Genomic DNA, 21,968 nt, shown 5'->3' on the forward strand with positions numbered 1-21,968 from the left:
GAGTTATGAAAGAGGATATAAAGCTCCTTTTCTTTCTAGGTTTAATCTGTCATGGATTTTTTGGGTGGTTAATAAGTGCATAAAATTAACTCAATATAAAAAATGTGTAAAATTCCACATGAAGCTACACAGCCTTGTTCCTAATGCCTGTTCCAACTGTAGAGAAGTTCACTGAGTTCTATAGCCTTTGGGTCTGGTTTACTTTGGTTTGTGATGTTTTTATTTATTTGGAAGTTTTTAAAAATAATAAGTTTTATAAAATTAAAAGAATAAATGCACTAGCTACATGCTAGTGCATGCTCACCTTATTTTAACTTTTGTACAATTTCTTTATGCTAAATACCTATTTTTTTTTCTTGGCAGTTACAAGTTTGGGTACATACCAGGCACAGCATATCTACCTACATATGGTACTAATGTGGAAACAAATGGAAATGTAATTGAGGAAAATACGTAATAAAAAAAAAAGATGAAAACTAAAAAAAAAAAAAAAAAAAAGAAGAAGCATTCAGTTAACACTATGGTACTTTGTATTTAATTGCCCTGTGCCTATTCATACTTTGACATCCTAAGTTCCAATATCTTAGAATGCCATTGTGTTTGAAGATAGGCCTTTTTCAGATGACTGGGTTAAAATGGGGTTATTAGGTTGGGCCTTAAGCCAATTTGATTGGAGTTCTAAGAAGAGATCAGCATGTGCAAAGATTGGGAATGTGTCAAAGCCATACAATGAACCGGCCTCTGTCCACCCTGGAAATCTCAGAGGCATCCACGCCTATTGGCACTCTGATCTTCTACTTTTAGCCTCTAGAACTGTTAAAGACATTATGGTTGCACCAGCAAACAAACACTTCTCCTCCTTTATAGAACTTGTGCTACACATTCCTGGCAGACCAGAGAAAAGAGAAGGCAGCTGAAAGTCACAGATTCTTGAAGCCCTGGGCAGCTTCTCCTTTCCTCCAGCTGTGCAGTCAAATTTCAAGCTGGATAAGCCAATTCAGCCAGTGCAGCAGCTGTGTAGGGGGCAGGGAGAGCATTACTGTTTGAAGCTGGCCTGCTATAGTATGCTGGTTATTAGCAGGCAGGTTCCTGGAGATGGCAGCATCGGCTAATGATTATTCTTTCAGGCAGCCTGACTGCCGTTTTTTGTTTCTTCCTGAACAATTTGCAGCAAAGAAGGGACACAGGATGCTCCAGGAAAGAAGAAAAAAAAAAAAGCAGGGACTCTTGCCAGGGCCATATGCTTCTAGCTAGAATGGGGAAAGCTTTAAAAGAGAACCACTTTCTCTTAGTTAATTGCAATCCCCTTGTTTCAACCTTTTGGCAAGAGAAGCCTTCCTGCAAGCCAGGCTGCCTGGGGTAGTTACATCATTGCATTGCTCAGTCTGGCTTGCAAATTCCTCCTTCTTGCTGCACTGTTGAAGTCAGTCTTGCCCCACCCCCATTCGTCTTCTTCCCTCTGTGACTCCACCTCAAATGACCAAGCATGACTATTTCTAGCTCTGGGTTAGTGCTCCCTTTGTCTACTCCACAGTCCATTTGGAACGGCCTCCTGCTCTTTGTCTCATCCATGTCTTTTACCTTCTTCCAGGATGAATTTTGTCCCCTGAAGGCTTTTTTTCATGGACTCTAAAATGCAGTAAGTTTGTTCCCTGCGTGATGCAGTATACCCTAGAGACACAGCAGAGCTCTACGCAAATTGCTGCTACAGAAGCACAGAAGAGAAGGGGCAGAAAGAAGTGAGTTCAGTGCAATCTGCATGCCTGTTGTGACACTGACTGCATGGCATCTAATCACATGCTGTTGGAGGAACATGTATGGAACCACTGACTCTTGGGCCATACTGCATGATAGTTACTGCTTTTCTAACTCTGCCCACTTTATCCCGTTCACTGCCCTCCCTCATCACTTGAACTTTATGTACAGTGTTGGCCTCTAAGTATTTTTGCAAGATGCTTGTGATGCTCCGAATTTCATAGACATTGAGCATACATTCATGGTGGGTGAATTTATATACAGTATAACACCTCAGCAAATTTATTCTCTCTTGCTCTCTCTCACTTTCTTGTTTTTGCTCTCTTCCCTTCTCCAATTTTTTTAAAAAGACAAATTCTTACTCCACAGTCAAATCTGATCTAGAACTCACTGTATAGTCTAGGCTGGCTTCAAACTCACAACAGTCCTACTGCCTACTGAGTGCTGGCAGTATGGTATGAACTACAATACCTGGCTTACCTCAATACACTTCTGAGAAAACCTACAAATCAGTATTTTCTCTTTTTCTACTATTAACACCATGTCATTTGGAGACTTATTTTCTGTAAATTGGACCTACTGTGCCTAGAAATGTGTCTGAGGTAAGAGACTTGGCAATGACTCTACTAGCCATGACAAAAAAGAGCACAGGAAAAAATGGTCTAACATAGGACTGCAGACATGAAAGCATTTAGACTAATGAGGACACAGTGTACTGAGGACTACAGTGAGAAATGAGCAAGGAAATGGGGGCGGGGTAGACTGAGAACCAAAAGGGAGTAAGGAGCAAGGACCATTTACTGAGTGGCTACCATATACCAGCCATATATCATGGTTGTCTAATTCAGTTCTTTTAGCATCCCTATGACACAAGGTTTCTTATCACACTCCTCTCTGAAATGATTGAAGCAAAGTTAATTGACTTGTCCAAAACTGGACAAAGAAACAAAGAAAATGAGAGTCAAGAGCTCAGGTCAGTTGTACTCCAGAGATTATTAGCAACTGTGTTGAACTGGCAGGTCTCACATTCTGTATATGCCTGCATTGTGTGCTCACATTCGTTCTCAGTACGAACGAAGAGTTATTCCAAGTCCTTTCGGAAGTGAAGGAACAAGCATAAGCAAGAACAATCCATAAACACCACAAATATCACCGAATTTCCTTCCAGCACAGTTCCAGGGCTTAGTATCCCTTGCTGCATGTACAAGGAGGAACATGCCCCACAGGAGAGAAAGATGCCTGGCTTGCTTTGCCATATCACATATCATGGCTCCTGGCTCAAGACACATAGCTCTAGTCCAGCTCTGGGGATGTTATATTCTCTCCTAGTGAACACTAACTTTTCTGTACACAGTCTATTCCAGGCACAGCCTAAACAGGGGAGGATGGAAATAATCTTACCACTTTGGCCTGACTTGACCAATGATACATAAACTTGGTCCCCAGGATCCACTCACTCACATCCTTTCCTCCCATCTCCTCCTCTCCTTTCCTTCCCTCTCCTATCACCCCTTCTACCCTCTTCTTTCTTCTCCTCCCCACCCCTCTCCTAGATTCCCTTCCCCTCCCCTTCTCCCTTCCCTTTCTCCCCTCCCTTCCCCTCCTCCCCTCTATTATCTTTTCTCTTGCCTGCTCTCCCTCAGTATTTCTAGTCCATGAGAACAAGAAGTGACAAAGGTACCTCATGTTTCTCTTCCCATTCAGGTAATCCCAGGCAGTTTGTTGGTTCTCTCTTCTTGATATTCTGTTCCTGTGACTCCTCTGAAACATCTGGCCCCATAGCCTGCTTTTCTCTTCTTTTCCCTTTTATTTTGTTTTCTTATTTGTATTTATTTTCTTTCTCTGTGATGTTTCTGAAATAGAGGACTACACTCAAGCCTAGTCTAGCCTGGAACTTGTTGTGTATTCCAGGCTGGTCTTGACCTTTGACCAAGTCCTCCTTCCTCAGGCATCTTAAGTTGTGAGAGAGCATGAATGGCCCACAATTGTTCGTTACTTTTCAGCAAAAATTATTTTGATTACAAAAACATTCATCTTTGTCCAAAGGATGCAGCCAGAATCAATATATGCATATGCATTCTTCCCTTATATAATGCTTATTTCACGTATGCTAATAAAATAATAGATCCACAATCAATTTTTTGCCTATTTGCTAATGGAAAATACTGAAATGGGGCTTGTGTGAATAAATTCATACCAATCCATTTTCCTTATTAATCACTTTAGAACAGTATGCATATACTTTAATGTAAATACATTTGGATGTTAGGCAGACCTGAAAAACGGGCAGGAACCTTCATTTCTTATATATTCTTTAGGACTGAAGTGGTAGCAAGAGGCAGGTTGCAGTGCTTTTAAAATCAGTAGAAGCTGAAAGAGTTAAATTCTGTTGTGCATATAACTTCCATGCAGTTTCAATGCAGATTGATCTAGTTACTGTGTGCTTTGCTCATAAATCAAGCAACAACTTTCTGATGAATTGGATTTCCCCTTGTCATGGGTTTCCAATGACATTATGAATCTGATAAAACTACTTTTGTTTCAAGATATCCACATCCTTAACCTTCTACAATGGGAGAGCTGTTTTCACCAAGCAGCTACGGGAGTCCTAACTTGTCCTTAGGCATTATTTCCAACTGGTCACCTTCCCGATAACATGCCATTTATGGCAACTGACAGAGAGAGCTATTTATAGTAAGCAAAGCAGGCCACTGCTCCAGCAGGCACCTTCTGGGCGCCTTTTTCATCACCTATTTCTCTGGACAAGCAAACTAGAAAAGAATGACATGTGAATATAGGATGAAAAGAAAGAATGTGTAGAGAGAAGCAGCTGCGAGAGTCACCAATAGCAGACACAGGGACAGACAGCAGGAGTGACCTTTAGCCCTGTCTGGCAGAGTTTCTGCTTTGTCTCACTCTGAGGCCAAATTCTGGGGACTATATTACCCCTACTGTACTACTTCTTCTAAAATATATATACTTTTAGGGGCCCAGTGAGATGGCTCTGGGTAAAGGAACTTGCTACTAAGCCTGGTGACCTGAGTTAGATTCCCAAGACCCTCACAGTTAAGAGAGGGAACCAACTCCTGCAAATTGACCTCTGACTTCCACATGTGTTTCAGGCACCACAAAATAAATGAATGTAAGTATATGTAGTTTTACTTGATTCTGATAACTTAACACACTACACACACACACACACACACACACACACACATATATATATATATATATAGCTTTGATTATATTTACCACCATTCTCCTTCTCATTCCCTACCAACTTTCTTTTGAACCCTTCTTCTTCCCCAGACACCCCATCCTACTATCATGATTTTTTAAATAACTAAGTTGCTTATATGTGCAAGTATACAGGGTTCTTTACTGGATTATGAGCAACACTGGTATGTTTGGAGTTTAATGAGAGTACATATTTAAATTGTTAAACAGATTCTTTAGCACTCTACCAAAAGAGAAGTACCTCAGAATCTACCAAAAAGCAAAATCCAGAACAGTCAAGTTAGGACCAACATAACTGGAAGTTTCTCCCAGCTTCTGGAAATGAATCTTAAGTAACGCATTTCATTATCAGAGGTACTCCAGCTTTTATGTCAACCAACTATACCTGGAAGCATTCTCTACCTGGAAACCCAGTGGCCACATCAGTCTGAGAATCGGGTAGGCAATCTTCACTCTACGCCTGACATCCATTACAATTTCTCCAGTCTCATCCCCAGCCCTATAGCAGATCACATACAGTAGACTGGCCTCCCACCCTCCGTTCTCTGGGGACTTCATCAAACACTGCAGAAAAACAGCTTTCCCCTCCTCCCCAAACCCTGACTCTTGTTCCAGAACATGCAGGCTTATGTTCCTCTCTGACATGATCTAGCAGAAGCACAGGGTTAAGAGTGCCTAACAGGAATGCTGGGTAAAATTTTCAGTCAACTACAAGGTCTGTCCAATATTTCTGACATCATCTCTTGAGATTTAAGGGTTTCCACAATATTGTCAGGTTTCTCACACTTGCTACTCAAAACTTAATGAATACTTAAGAATTTTACATGTTATTTTGTGAGACAAGACTTTACTATTGTAGACCAGGCTGACTTTTTAAATCCACAATTATCTCCTTGTCTTTGGTTTGCCACCATACCTGAGAATTTCTCAATCCCAAAATCAATCACTACTGTTGAACTAAATAGTACTTCACTTCCAGAGCTCTGAGCCATTTGCTATTTTCTTAGCTCTGGAAATTGGTAAGACAAAAGGCCTAAAATGGGATAGTGTGAGACATCTGGAAAATTACAAGACATGCCATACATCGCAGTCCACAATATTAAAACCATTGGCAAAATCAAATTTTCAAAAAGCAAATTGAAGGATGTGTCTGTGCACCACATCTTCATACTGGACTTGAGGATGGTAGCTGAGCCTTGGGCCTACAACTAGCCAGTTCTGTACCAGGCATAAATCAGCAGTGGCCTCCAAGGCGGAATCAAATGGTTTATCAAAATCCAGCGTACATTTATCAGTCTTTAACTTCAAGTCCTCTTGGCAGCATCTGACATTGAGATCCATACATCATTCTTTGATGTTCTTCTGTCCTTGAGTTTCCTGGCCATATATTATCCTAGTAATCTTGCTAGCTTTCATCATTATTGCCTCTTTTATTACCACACTTTCCATCCCCTTACTTCTAGTGGTAGGTGGTATCAAAGGTCTGTCAACACCTCTCTTTTAATTCTCTCCATACTTTTCTTTCCAGACCAGTTCTATCTGATATAGCCCTCTGGGATTCGAGGAATATTCTGTACCTTTACTATAAAATACGTGGTAATTGAGTAATGAAGCATGGGTAATGTGACTGGAGAACTGCATTTTTAAATTGACTTAATTGCACTTAATTTAAATTTCATTAGCTGTATTTAGCTAGCAGTCTATCTTTCTGGATAATACAACTGTAGAAATATGCATGTGGCACTATTATCTCATAGTAGAACTTTAGGCAGCACCTCCACCAATATGTGTTCTCAGTGTTCTTTGATTTGATACCAAGTCCCCAAGGTCATTTTGTTTAACTGATATTCAGTTATATGTGGAAGGATCCCATAGTTCTCCACCAGTGACATCTCTATTTTTAAGCCTAGCCCATACAAGTAAAACATGTTACAATAAATGTTGATCAAGAGACAGTTGATTTTCAAATTCATCTTTTTCTTAGGAGCGTGTTGGAAGGTAGAACAAATGTTTAAACAATTGGCCAGCAGCGGAGAGAAAAATCTATGGTCTTCTCCACATTGATTCTATCCCTTCATTAAATGTAGAGTGTAAAGAGATTGGGTTCTGGTGTTTGGGAAAGCTGCAGAGTGTTCTGGCTTAGATATCCAAATCAGTGGTCAAACTATTTAGGCTTGAAGCCCAACCCTATCACTTAACAAGCTACCCAACATGGCAAGTGCAGACTATCCTTAGACCCGAGTTTTCTACAGCAGAAAATGAACATGATGGTCATATTTACCTGACAGGCTTTTGTGCAGATTAAATGAAATCATGCCCAAAATGCACCCAGTGCAACATCTGGCATATTAATAGTACTAATATCTAAGTCTACCTAAATTCAGTAAATCTGGTTTGGACACTGTGAATTTGAGGGACTTTGGGGCTGAGATTTCAAATGAGAAATTCTTTTTTTAAAATTTTTATTAGGTATTTTCCTCATTTACATTTCCAATGCTATCCCAAAAGTCCCCCATACCCAACCCACCCCCACTCCCCTACCCACCCACTCCCACTTTTTGGCCCTGGCGTTCCCCTGTATTGGGGCATATAAAGTTTGCAAGTCTAATGGGCCTCTCTTTCCAGTGATGGCCAACTAGGCTATCTTTTGATACATATGCAGCTAGAGACAAGAGCTCCGGGGTACTGGTTAGTTCATATTGTTGTTCCACCTATAGGGTTGCAGTTCCCTTTAGCTCCTTGGGTACTTTCTCTAGCTCCTCCATTGGGGGCCCTGTGATCCATCCAATAGCTGACTGTGAGCATCCACTTCTGTGTTTGCTAGGTCCCAGCATAGTCTCACAAGAGACACCTATATTTGGGTCCTTTCAGCAAAATCTTGCTAGTGTATGCAATGGTGTCAGTGTTTGGAAGCTGATTATGGGATAGATCCCTGGATATGGCAATCACTAGATGGTCCATCCTTTCCTCACAGCTCCAAATTTTGTCTCTGTAACTCCTTCCATGGGTGTTTTGTTCCCAATTCTAAGAATGGGCAAAGTGTCCACACTTTGGTCTTTGTTCTTCTTGAATTTCATGCGTTTAGCAAATTGTATCTTATATCTTGGGTATCCTAAGTTTCTGGGCTAATATCCACTTATCAGTGAGTACATATTGTGTGAGTTCCTTGGTGATTGAGTTACCTCACTTAGGATGATGCCCTCCAGAATTCTTAAAGAAGGCCCCAGCCTCAGAAACATTTGAGTATCAGAACTCCTGAGTAGTCTGAGTCTAACAAGCACCCATGCTTCTAGCATAGGGAGGACAACATAACACTTGAAGCACAGGGGAAATAGTGGTAGTCCTACAGCTGAACCGCTCCAGATAACTTTCTCCTTGCTCTACACAAGGAACCTTTGTTGGCTATGTGTCTGGCTTATGATGAACCTTTTAAGAAGCCCTTTCCACCATTGGAGAGCCTTAGAACAGGCCCAAGATAACAATGTAGCTACTTAGACAACATGTTAGTTCTAAGCCTGAGCCACTGAACTCTGTGCAAATCTTCCTGATGAAAATACGTATAACTAACTCTCACAAACTCTGGATGAGTAAAGTCAAGTTCAGTTTTTCTACCTGGAAGTAAACTTGGCAATGAACAAATTTCTAATTACACATGCAAATTTTTACTAACACTAGAGCAGTTAACAAGAGTGAATCTGCTTCTGACAGGGGTTGTTAAATTGTATCCCTCAAACCCAGTCCATTGACTTCTGCTTTAGAACAGCAACAAGAACTATTTTCATTTATTTGTTCATTTGTATGTATATGGTGTGTGTGTGTGTGTGTGTGTGTGTGTGTGTGTGTGTTTGTCCACATGGACATGTATGAAGGCTAGAGGGTAACATAATAATTTTCTTCAATTACTCTTCCACTGTATTTTTTTTTTCAATAGAGTCTCGCTGAACCTGGAGCTCGCCATTGGCAGCAAGAGCAGCTGTCTAGTGAGGCCTTGGCAGGCATCTGCCTTCACATCTCAGCACGGGGGCTAGAGACATGTGCTGCAGCACTTGGCTCTTCTGTGGGTGCTGAGGTGTTTAACTTAGGTCTTCATGCTAGCACGAGAAGCACTTCACATAGCAAGCCAAATTTTGAATTTTAAATGGCTGCCAACAGCTCAAAGATATCTATCTCATGGCACATGCAAATTAGATGAAATTTAAAATTCAGAGTCCCTAAGTACAGTTTTATCAGAACACAGCCATATCCAATTGTGTGTGTGTGTGTGTGTGTGTGTGTGTGTGTGTGTGTGTGTGTATGTGTAGTCTGTGGTTGCTTTCTAAGTACAGTAGTAAACTTGATAGCTAGAATTTAAACTGCAAAGCCTAAAGTATATATTCTCTAGATCTTCACAGAAAGGGTTTATCAGTCTCTTTTATAGTGTTCTTTTATGAAATGCAGTTATTAACTAAGCCAGCATTTTAAGACCTCTGTAGAAATTCCAATAGGAATATGTAGAATATGTATGTATGTATGTATGTATGTATGTATGTATGTATGTATCTATCTATCTATCTATCTATCTATCTATCTATCTATCTATCATGTATCTCATTTATCTATTTGTACCCTCTAGAATACTTGAAAAGCAATAAAGGTGCATAGTTCCTCTGTAGTTGAGACTTGAGGTGTGGAGTTCTGGCTACACTCTCTTGGCCTGTGGAATAGCCTTACCTATCATGATGGACTGTATCACCTCAAAGTGAAAGCCTAAATAAACCCTTCCTAAAGTTTATTCTTGTCAGTTCTTTGGTTTCAGCATCATGAGAAGTAACTAAGACACCATTTCATAGAACCCAGGCAACGAGAACTTCAGCACAATCATTTATCTGCTGACCAAGAAACCTTGGAGAAACAGGGAAACTTCGGAGGAGCAAGTCCAAGTTCCCCGATGACACCGTTTCAGTGCAAACGTGTTTCCCTTTGCAGTTGCTACTCACACTGCTATTACGAGCCAGATAATACAGCCCATATTTAGGGTGTTTAAATATCTTTTTGAAATTGCACATAATTTATAAAGTCTACAAAGGCATAGCTGAAATGGCTGATGTTTCCTTACACTGGAGCAAATTAAGGTATCTATTTTTCTCCAGCAGGTGTGTGAATACTGTAACTCCAGTTAATGCTAATGTTCCAACTGTGCACAAAAAAAAGGTGAAGTGAATGAGGGAGGTTGTTTCTATTCTAATCTCCTCAAAGCCTCGCATTGCCTCAATAAGCCTACAGCAGTGGCTTCTTTCCCTTCTTCTTAAAATGAACAAAACAATAATAATCTTACTATTTCTTTCTCCCAAGATAGAAGTACTACATAAGCCCATGTCAGCATTCAATGATGTGTCTCAAAGCTTAATGTGTATACAAAAGCCCATTTGCTGCGAACTTGTTAAAATTCAAAATTTCTCTCAGGCAGTCTGGGATGGGGACTGAGATCCTTCATTTTATGCTGTCAGTCCATGGACCACGCTATGAGAATCAAGGCTCTAAATGGTACTTCAGTCTTTCACTACTATGATCAGTAAGAATTGGTGTGATTAATGATAATTCGAGTGGCCTGAAAATTTCTTCTCAGCAATCTTCAGGGAGAAGAACTCCAAGCCATCACTCTAAAATTCTGGGTGCCACAGATGAGAATTCTTTAAAGAAACAAGTCCTGCAGAAGCTTCAGATTATTTCCAGTTTGATGTACAATAATGACAAGCAGGAGCTGCAGTCAAAACAGATGAGGCTTTGCATACTAACCATAGGAGCTATGATGAGGAATTTCGCCATTCTGAAATATCGATTTTCACATCCGCAAAAAGGGAGTGACAGTAGTCAGGTCTGTGGTCCAACACTTTTTGAGGCAAAAGAATGAGGACCAGGAGTTTAAAGGCATCCTCAGCTATATAACATGTTTAAGTCCAGCCTGGGTACATGAGACAACAACAACAACAACAACAACAACAAAAAACACCCTAAAAGGTCAATAAGAATTCCAGTACTCACTGGGTCTCTTGAAAGAGCCCTATCATGGCATGTCTACCAAAGATCCTTTCTTTGCCTATCCCTTGTCAGACTTTCAATTCTTAGCAGCAAGCAGCCTTTCCAACTCTGAATTCTCAGAAAAACACATTACATGTAGCAGTGACTTTATAAATTATCATGTTTGTGTGAGTCTAGGCCAATAGTCTAGAGTCTTTATGGAAATTATAACAAATGACCTGGCACATGTTGGGGTGAAGACATTGGCAAGAACCAGGCACATGCCCACAGAGTTGGGGCATTAGGAAACTAGGGGTGCCTCTTTCCCTGAATGCAAGGCTAGAGAAAAACAGTGAAGCCAACTGACCTTTGAACCCTTTGGAGCTAACTGACCTCTTGCCATGGCATCTCTGTGTCCACAATTCTGGAAGGAGCTGGGACCCAGACTAGAACAGGGGATTTTATGTCACCATTTGGACTCTGTTTATGACCTTTGGAGCTCTGAATTAAATAAGTATAAAATACAGTAAACAAAAGCACACTTTCTGCAAATAAGCACAATTAGCACATTTCCTTTCTCGTACTGAAATTGTTCTGTAAGTTGGTTATACTCCGCCTATTCCCCACTCACCCAATCAGACACCTGCTGCTCATTTATCTCGAAAGAAGCAGTGATCACTAGGCAGGATTCCCACTCTGCAGATGCTAGTTAAAATTGGTTTTATTGATGTCTCTTGTCTATGTGATCTGGATATTATTTCCAAATCACATTAAGGGTTGCCAGATAAAATAGAAGATGCCCAATTAAACTTGAATTTTAGATGAACTATGGATCTTCAAATTTCTCTGTCCTATACAATGTTTAGGATGAATGCTACTAAAGATTATTTTGTGATTGTTTCTCTGAAGTTCAAATTTAACTAGCCTTGACTTTTGTTTGTTAAACTTGGAAGTCCTAAACACGATGCTTCTGTGTATGAATGGTAATAGAGGAAAGCTATCATAAAATGTCCTGTTGCCCTTCCAGATAAAAGGCACATTTGGGTCAGTTGATAATACTCTATTCCATCTCCGATTGCAGGATGGTAAGAATAAGAAGGAAAACAGTACCTATTTTGGAGGAAAAAGCGAAGATTTTTCTCTCATTTTTAAACTATTTATTTATTGATTGATTGATTTTTTTTATGTGATGAGAGATTGCCTGCATGTATGAGTGAGTATCACAGGGCTGTAATGATGGTGGAGGGCAGAAGAGGGTGTCAGATCCCCTGCAACTGGAGCTACAGATTGCTGTGAACCACCAGGTGGATGCTGGGAATTAAGCACTCTGCAAGACCAGCAAGTGCTTTTAATTGCAGAGCCGTCTCTCCAGCTCCCAGAAAGTATCTTTTTTTCTTTCCCAAAGGAGGGGATGACAATAACTCTGGAGAGGTTTATATTAGAACATTAAAGTTGGGCTGCAATTCTGTGGAGGCTGTGGGAATGCACACATTTAACTGTTAATGTGAAAAGCAGAGAATGCTTTGGCTTATGCTGCTGACCGGTTAGCTTTTTCATGCATGCTTCCAGACAGCATAGACATGTTATGTGTCTTTTAAAATGAAGTATTTCAAATACTACCTGGAAGAGTATATAAATAACATTGTGCGAGGCTTTTATAAAAGCAAGAATTAGTGCTCGCTTCAGCAGGATATTTACTAAAATTGGAACAATACAGAGAGGATTAGCATGGCCCCTGTGAAAATTCCTGCTGTGTTTCATACTTTAAAAAATAAATAAATAAAAGCAAGAATTGATGCAATAACCAAAAAGAATAACTACAGTAGACACAAGTATTGCTTATATGATCATCTCTATTTTTATTTTTTATATCTGGAGCAATTTACCTAATGGGAGTTTCTTTCTTTCAGGTACAAAAGAAGAGAAAGGATCTCCTGCAAAAGAACTTCATTGGCAAGGCTGCGCTTGTGCCAACCCCAACTCTAGCTAATGCTCTAACTAAACAGAAGTTTGGAGCGCTTTACTTTGGTTCTTTATGTTACATATCAGTGACATAACATTAGGCTCGCCTTCATTTCTCTTCTTTTGGTCTCTGTCCCCTCTTTTCCCGTCTGTCATACCTCTTTCCTCCCTCCCCATTTTTTCTTTACCTAATTTTCTTTCCTTCCCTTTTCTTCTTTTCATCTCTATTTATAGCTTAGGCAGATGTCATATTTGGAATCCTCCCATATCTACTTCCCAAGTGAAGGTTCATGCACTTACCCACCATGCCAGGATTAACTGTTATTGAAAAACTACATTGAGTGCTACCAAGATGCTTTAATCCCTCGCTTCTAACACCCTGAGTTAAAACTCCAGATCCCATGTAATTCAGAATAAGAAAAGGCTCTAGTTATCCTTTCATTTGCACGCCTATGCCCTCACATGTGACTAACTACTCACACCTATGTGCTATGCACATGTACACATGCAATAATAAAATAAAATAAAATAATTCTTCAAAATGACATCAGGAAGGTTTTACTAAGTTCAATTATAAATAAGCTGAGGTGGAAATGCAGAGGTTTTTTGTTTGTTTGTTTGTTTGTTTTGTTTGCTATTCAAAAGCGGATTCCAATCACTACATTTTGAGTCAGAAACTTGATGCCTCAGACATATTGATTAACTATGATTTTAACCAAGCTATATGTAGTCTCTGACCTATTTAATGGATCATTACTTTGAAACACGTTAAAATTCATAAACTACTCCAGCTCCACATAGACCTTAGGTTAAGTTTGTGTGACCACTCCAATTATTAGATCTCAACTGAATCTACAAACACATTATTCTTTGAGGCTTTCTGACAGAACTAAATATAAAAGTATCTATAGGGGGCTCCAATAACAGTAGCAGAGAATATTATTTCTGCATCACTACCTGAAATAACTGCTTTGTTGTTTTAATTTCAAGTGAATGCTTTGTCTGTATTTTGGGGGAAAAAAAGGACATTTCTAAAAGAAAAAATACAGATGCGTTGAGACATAAAACAGGTAAATCATAGTTGTCACAGGAAATTAAAAGAAAGACCCACACAATAGGATGCAAGTCATTTCTCAAAGAGCCATGAACTCTCTAAGTCCCTCCATATAGTCTGTGCTGCACACTGTAGTGTGGCTGAAATCTGTCCCAGTGTACAGGACTGCTCTTCCCACTCAACCACATGCAGTCCTTGTAGAGAAACCTTGCGCTCACTTGGCTCCTAAAAACCAGAAAAGCAAATGCAGACTTCACTATGGATGAAATTGGTACATTTCCAACAGTTCAGTCAAGGGTATATTTTAAAACATTAAACACTAGTCATAAGAGCCCCATAGCCCAGGATCTTTGAAACACTGAAGTTGGATCTTGAGACTCATCTGACGACCAGTTCACAAAGCAGAGAACAGAGTGTTAGGAAACTTGGGCATTACAGCCAAAGTGAATTTTAACTGCATTTATTTGATAGTAGGTTACTTTTATAGTCTCAGTTCTTTGCTCTGAGGCTTTGGGAATATCACAATAATTAAATTCTGACTAATTCATTGGAAAATAGATGTCACAGAGGGGTGATATCACAGTTTGAGGACTCATAACACGTTGCAATGTCCAAATACCCACATCGCCAGATGATTCTCCATGCAAACAAGTACATTTTGGTGACTTTCTATAGCTTGTTCCATGTTCCTTCAGCTTTACCTTCACAAGCATGCACAGTAGCAAATTGGGATGATCCAGATCTTGCCTTACTCTTACGCACCGCTGACATGCAAGTCCCATAGATTCTAGAGACATGAGTCTCACTTCTATGTTCTCTCCTTTCAGTTTCCCATGCCTTTCCTGAAATTCCTGCCTCTGGTCCTGAATTTCAAGATGAGATAATCTAGTGGAAAGAAATAGGTAAGGGTGTTCTTACATATTCTACACAGTAACTGAGAAGAGCAGAAACTTAATTGGTCAAAATGTTGAAAAGGCAGAATAAACCTTGTGATTTAATTTGCACTACAAAGGCCCACTCAAATCCTGCCTTTGTAGTGACAGAAACCATGATGGCTGGTAGTGATGACAATGGTAATGAAGGTGCAAAGCTTACAAGGTGTCCACTATGTTTGAGGAGCTGCTACTCTAAGCTGTCTGTACATATCACTTCAGATGACATCAGTGGAATATGAATCCAGTTTACAGAGGAGGCAAGTGAGGCATAGGAAGTTAGAGCTCTCTGTCTCTTGCAGCTGGCAATAAATTCACACTCAAACAAACAAAACAGGCGCTGGCACCAGACTACTTGTTCTTAGCCACCAAACCAAACTCTTCATGCCACTGCATGAGACATTCTCCAAGAATACAGCAGCAGAGAGTGGAACAGAATGCATGTTGAGTTTCCATATTTAAATTGACAGGCAAGAAAATAAATACTGAAATTCTTGAATTTGAGAACCCTTTCTTATTTGTCTCATCAGCTACATAAATTAGCAGAGTCGTTCTTGTGGTGCTGGGGATCGAACTTGGGGCTTTGGACTTGCTAGCCAAACACTCTATGACTGAGCCACACATTCTCCCTTTACTTTTAGATATAAAGCCTGACTAATTAGCTCCAGTGTGCCTTGAGGTTGCCATGGAGCCCAGATTCATTTGAACTCATGGTTCTCTGCTTCTATCACCTAAATAGTAGGGTTAAAGGTAGAGATCATGTCTGGCTCCTGGGTTATATTTTTAACTTAAGTGATATGAACTATATATGATATGTGTGTGTAGTGCTTTATATTATCTTATATTGTTTTAAGTTAAAATTATCAGAAATTTTATTTACTCAATTTAATAGAAAATAAACAACTCTCACGAGCTCTAGAACTACCTATATTCTTTATGACCTTTAAATGATTTATTACTTTTTAGTAAATTAATCGTTATAAGAACTAAAAATACCAAGCTGGCATACTAAGAAAAGATGATAAGTTCCAAATAAGAAGGAGCTAGTCTGTCTTTGACATCTTAAATATTTTATTCTTCATTTTCCAAATCATCAATGAGCGATGACTCAGATGTATTACTAAGATGACATTTACCTTAACTAAATTTTCACCTGAATAATACCCTACTTCTAATTCATTAAGTCCACAGGTGGCTATCAAGAATTCCTTCCGGATTGAGTCTTGATGATGCACAGAAAACATTTAGCTGCTACTAGTGTTTTATTTTGGTTTTGGCTCCTAAATGGCAATAACAGATCATTCCACAAGATGGCACTCCTAATTCTTTGTATTTGTTTTCCATCATGATAAAAGCATCTATTCTTTCTAACAGCTACTGAAAAACTAGAACCATGATTTCTATTTCAGATTTCACTTTTTTCTGAGTGATCATATCAACATATATTAGACACCTGAAAATATTTTATTCTCTCCCAGGGTACGGGTATACGTTAGAGCATGGGTGTATGCTATGCTGTCTATGAGTTATGGGTGCCTATACTAGAAAGATACTCAACCTTTACTTTAAAAAATAAAGCAGAAACTTGTCCATAACACTGCAAGCAAGTAGAGCTCCAGTATGATGTATAATAGGCGTGTGCAGGTTAGGAGATCTTGGACACATCACCTTATGCCTGCCAGGGCTGTTTCATTGCAGTTTTGACATCTCCATACCCAATTAGCCCATACCAACACTGGCCACGTGTGCCTTCACCTTAAGCCATGTATATCAAAATTAAGAGATTAAGCTGAATTTATCAAATATCCCGAGGATAAAAGGAATTAAATTTAGAGAAACATTGATTGAATGCTATATACCATAAAGTTTGCTAGGCAGTTTGAAAAGTATATTTTCATCTAACATTATTAAGAATGTAGATAGCCAACACAAATGGATTCCATTTTCATCTGTATGTTTTCTGTTTCGTTTTGATATACTATGTCTTTTTGTTTGTGTGTTTTGATTTTATGTTTTGCTTTTGTTTGAGAGAATAAGACATTTGGGAAGAAATGAGAGATGGAAAAGAATAAGATCAAATTATATTATATGAAAACATTTCTAAACACAACATAATTTACAAACAGAAAGACTCATATGAGATGTTTTATGTCATAACAGATATACCTATTTATAGTCTAGTCTAGGCAGTTCTCAAATATTAAATAATTTCAATTAATCACCATGGCAATATTTTTACGTTATATATATACAATGAAAAAAAGGAATTTCAGAGTTCTCTCCTCTAGTAAATAACATAATTGAGATGCATACTATGGACATAAAATTCTAGATCTAAAATCCAATACTACAACTCTATTTCATGAATGCAAAATAAATTAGGAACATGAAACAAGAAAGTTCTTTAAGTTTCTGTTACTAAATCTAGATCGCTTTCTGAGTTGGTGTCTTTTCTCCTTCCTTCCCTTTGCTCTTCTCTGCCCTGAGTTATTTGCTCTTAGCTCTACTTAAGACCTCACTCATCTGTCTTCTCGTTTGTAGCTTCTTCCTTCATATTTAAAACAAAATCTGGATGGATATGGCAAATTTTCAGTTTGAAGACACTCAGCAGGTTCATGAACTGTGCACTACTAATTTGAAATAAAACATCAGTGATGTGGCTCGAGAAAGGGATGAGTGGTTAGAAAAAAAAAAAAGACCTTCTTAGATGACCAGTAACTTCATCAATTTATCACCACTAACCCAGTAGTATAAAAGACAACTGAAGAAATCTTACATACAGATAAGAAAGAGAACAGCAAACAGGAATGGTCAAGAAAGTATAAATGAAATAAAGAAATTCACATATGAAAGCTTGGAATTAATCAAGCATGTCCGACTGAGTAAACTAGGGAAGTTACAAGATTAAAAAGGGGAGAAAGGCTTTTTCTCCCTCTTTCCCTTCCTCATTTCCTCCTCCCTCTTTTTCCTTCCTTCCTTCCTTCCTTCCTTCCTTCCTTCCTTCCTTCCTTCCTTCCTTCCTTCCTTCCTTCCTTCCTTCCTCCCTCCCTCCCTCTCTCCCTCCCTCCCTCCCTTCCTCCCTCTCTCCCTCCCTCCCTTTCTTTCTTCCTTTCTTCCCTTTTTATTTTTTTCATGTGGTCTCAGTGTGTAGACCTGGCTGCGCAGAGCTCACTATGTAGACCAGCTGGCCTTAAACTCATAGTGATCTGCCTGCCTCTGCTTCCAACTGTTGGGATTAAAGGTTGCAAAGGCAGTGTTAACATCTGAACAACTGAAACCACATCAAGAAAAACTAAATTTTATCATCACGGTCCCAAAGGGTACCAGGGATTTAAGTCCTCAACAGATGGTTGTGAGAGAGAAAATTCTTGATAAGATATTTTAAATGTCTTGGGACAAAGGGGTTGGATACGCCCGCATTTGAGCTAAAAGAAATGCTCACTGAGAGGTATGAAGATAACTTTGGTCTCATGTATGATTTAAAGGATCAATGTGGAGAGTTACTGCCCCTTTTGTTTACTATCTGGCCATGAAAAAATTGAAGAAGATGAAACAATATCAAGTTGGAAAGGTGTGGAGGCGAGAGAGCTCAGCCATAGTCCAGGGCTACAGGGAGTTCTGTCACTGTGATTTTGACATTGCTGGTGAGTTTGACTCAATGATCCCTGATTCAGTGTCTGAAGATCATGTGTGAAGTCCTAAGTGGACTGAAACTGGGGGACTTTCTCATCAAGGTAAATGATTGTTGGGTTGTAGACAGGATGTTTGCTGTGGTGTTTCTGAAAGCAAGCTCTGTCCCATTTGCTCCTCAATGGACAAACTAGACAAGATGTCTTGGGAAGACATGAGGCATGAGATGGTGGCAAAGAAAGGCCTAGAGCCTGAGGTGGCCAATCGAACTAGGGACTACATCCAATATCCCTGGCAGAGGAGTTATTCAAGGATCCCAAATTATCCCAAAGCCAGCTGGCCTTGCAGGGCCTAGAGGACCTGAAGCTGCTCTTTGAATACCTGAGTTTATTTGGAATTGCTGATAAGATCTCCCTTAATCTGAGTCTGGCATAGGGCCTGGACTATTTTATAGGAATGGTTTATGAAGCAGTATTGCTAGAGTCTCCAGCTCAGGCCAGAAAGGAGACTGAGTGTGAGTAGTGTGGCTGCTGGCAGGTGCTATAACAGGCTGGTAGCCCAGTTTGATTCCAAGGCCGTAATGTGCCTTATGTGAGGTTGATCATTGGAGTAGAGAGAATCTTCTACCTTGTGGAGCAGAAGATGAAGATTTCTGGTGAGAAGGTTCAAACCACAGAGACCCAAGTGTTTGTGGACATACCCCAGAACAACTTTCTTTGAGAACATTTGAAGATAATTGCAGAACTTTGGGATGCAGGGATCAAGGCAGAGATGCCTTATAAAACAACCCTAAACTGTAACCCAGTTGCACTATTGTGAGAAAACAGACATTCCTCTGATGGTCATTATTGGTGAACAAGAACAGAATGAAGGTGTCATCGAGCTCTATTCAGTGGCCAGCAGAGGGGAAGTGAGCACTAATCAAGAAAGTCTTGTGGGGGAAATTCAGAAGGGACTGAGTCTTGATTAGTGCCTGATTTTCATCTGCTGCCCTTAGAAGAAATGGTTTCATCTAGGACTGAGTTGTGGTGGACTTTGCAACAGTCGGCCAGCATGGATGCTGTACAAGTGCCTTCTGCTTTGGTCTCTCCTGGATACAGAACTACAGAAGGTCCTGAGGACTCATGGACTAGCATTAGCAGCTGCTCTGCTAAAATGCACATGGCTGTCATGCCAAAGAGGCATCCTCTAGCTGCAAAGGCAGATCTGAAGTGTCTCTGAATTCTGTCAAATGGATGTGAGGATGGTTGCTATGAGCAAGGTTCTAGAAGTGTTGCCGGAGGCTAAGACTCTGCACCATTGAAATGAGAAGCTAAATATGCACTTCACTTTTGACTGTAGCTTGGGAGCCAGATTCTGGAGAACTTGTCTACATCAGACTATGGGTTGTCCATGGAGTGTTAAATGGACAGTAAGAATGGACAGAAAAAAGGAGTTGGTGTCCTAAGGGCCCAGCAGTGCATCTGTTGATTCTTCCAGTTAACAGTAGAAGGGTGAAGTTATTTTATAATTTTGAACATGGAACTTAATAGATGATAAGCTAGCGATATGCTCCTTTGAGGTTTTGAACACCATTTCCTTTGTTATAGTAATTTTTTCCAGATTATTCCATATACTGCTCTAGAGATTGTTCTAGAAGTGGTTATATGATGTGTTACATTTCAAAAACGCACTAGTGGGCTGGAGAGATGGTTCACTGATTAAGGCTATGTATTACTTTTGCAGAGGACCTAATTTCAGTTCCTAGCAACCACATCAGGGTGATTACAACTACCTGTAGCTCCAGTAACAGGTATCTGAGGCCCTTTTCTGGCCTCCACAAACATCTGCACTTAATGTGCACACACTCATGCACAGACACATGCACATAATTAAGAATCAAATAATTTTTAAAAGTAAAGAAAAGGGTAGGGAGAGGATAATGAACTTGAGACAGCCAGGCAAGAAGTCTATGAATACGAAGCTCCTTCTCATCAATACTGGTAAATGGAAACAGTCTCCAGTGTCTACATAAACACTGCAGACTAGCAGGATGCACTCAAAACAAGATCCAACTGTTTTCTGTTTGAAAGAAACAAAGGATCACAAAAAAATATGTCCTGATTGTAAAAGAATACATCAAGTATGGAACCCCAATATAAGCAGGAATAGTAGGTGCACGAGTCACTAATAAAATAGACTTCAACACAAAATTAATCAGAGGAGATAAGAAGGTCACCTGAGCCTGGTGTGGTGGCTATACAGAGAAACCCTGTCTTGATGTCTTGAAAAAAAAAAAAAAAAAAAAAAGAAGGTCACCTGAGGGTCTGGAAAGATGGCTCGGTGATTAAGAACAGGTACTTCTCTTCCAGAGGACCTGAGTTCAGTTCCAATCACCTACATCAGGAGGGTAACAATTACCTGTAATTCCAGAGGTACCCAAAAAATGTGACGTCCACAAGTGCCTACACACACAAATACGCACACACATGAACACAACTAGATATAACTACAAATAAAATAAATCTTTTATTTTAAAAGTCATCATATCTTAATAAAGGGAATGGGTAACTATAAGGATTAAGGCTAAAAAGATTGATCTATTGGTAGAGTGCTTTCCTGGTAGCCATAAAGACTTAGCTCTTAGAACTTACAAAGCTGGGCATGATGCATATGACCACCTAGCCAACTAGCCTAGTCTACGTAGTGAGTTCCAGGTCAGTGACAGAAGCTATCACAAACACACACAAAGGCAGGTAGCACCTAAGGACTGACAATTGAAGGTGTTAACTTACCAAAGGTACATAACAGACTTCATTCATTCATTAATTCATTCATTGCATTCAACACTTGAAGAATGTATTTTCTCAGCAGACAAAACAAGTTATACAAAAGTAGACTGCATTTTAAACCATAAATTAAATGTTAATAACTAGAAAAAATCAAATAAGTTTTTATATACATTATAATAGAATAAAGTTATAAACAGCAAAAGAAACTACATAAACATGTGGAAAGTTAAAATTTTACTTTTGAGCAATCAGTACACTGATTGTTTGTTGGCGTAAACAGGAAGAAAATATAAACATTACTAATATTAAATGAAAACCAAACATACATTATTAGAACCTTTGGGGTACTTAAATGGCAATTTTAATATATAATTTCAGAGATAGAAGGATATAGAATAATAAATATCATATAGAGTGCAAATAAATAACTCACAGAGGTATTTTAATGTCATAAACTTAAGAATAAGGCAAATCCCAAATCTGTAAAATAAAGGAGATGATCAAGTAAAACCCATCAAGAACCAATTCACAACAATCCTGGTTAGGATGACGTGAGAAGGAACCCCCAAACTGTATTTGTATGAATTATTATAGCTACTACAAAATAAGCTAAAACTAGAAATACCATTG

At 39.3% G+C, this 21,968-nt stretch overlaps 1 protein-coding gene, 1 long non-coding RNA gene and 2 pseudogenes across 7 annotated transcripts in view; 3 read left to right on the forward strand and 1 right to left on the reverse strand.

The window, feature by feature from the left end:
- Nucleotides 1-21,968, reverse strand: part of Fgf13 (fibroblast growth factor 13) — a 523,434-nt gene that overhangs the window by 115,972 nt on the left and 385,494 nt on the right. The window lies entirely within an intron of this gene.
- On the forward strand, nt 1,182-13,498 carry Gm36570. Its single transcript, XR_386938.3, has 2 exons — nt 1,182-1,739; nt 12,900-13,498. It is a non-coding gene; the product is annotated as a predicted gene, 36570 (long non-coding RNA).
- On the forward strand, nt 12,663-12,756 carry Gm26487 (annotated as a pseudogene).
- Gm14890 (predicted gene 14890) lies at nt 18,177-19,727 on the forward strand (annotated as a pseudogene).

This window comes from Mus musculus, chromosome X, assembly GCF_000001635.26.
Source record: "Mus musculus strain C57BL/6J chromosome X, GRCm38.p6 C57BL/6J".
Taxonomy (NCBI): domain Eukaryota; kingdom Metazoa; phylum Chordata; class Mammalia; order Rodentia; family Muridae; genus Mus; species Mus musculus.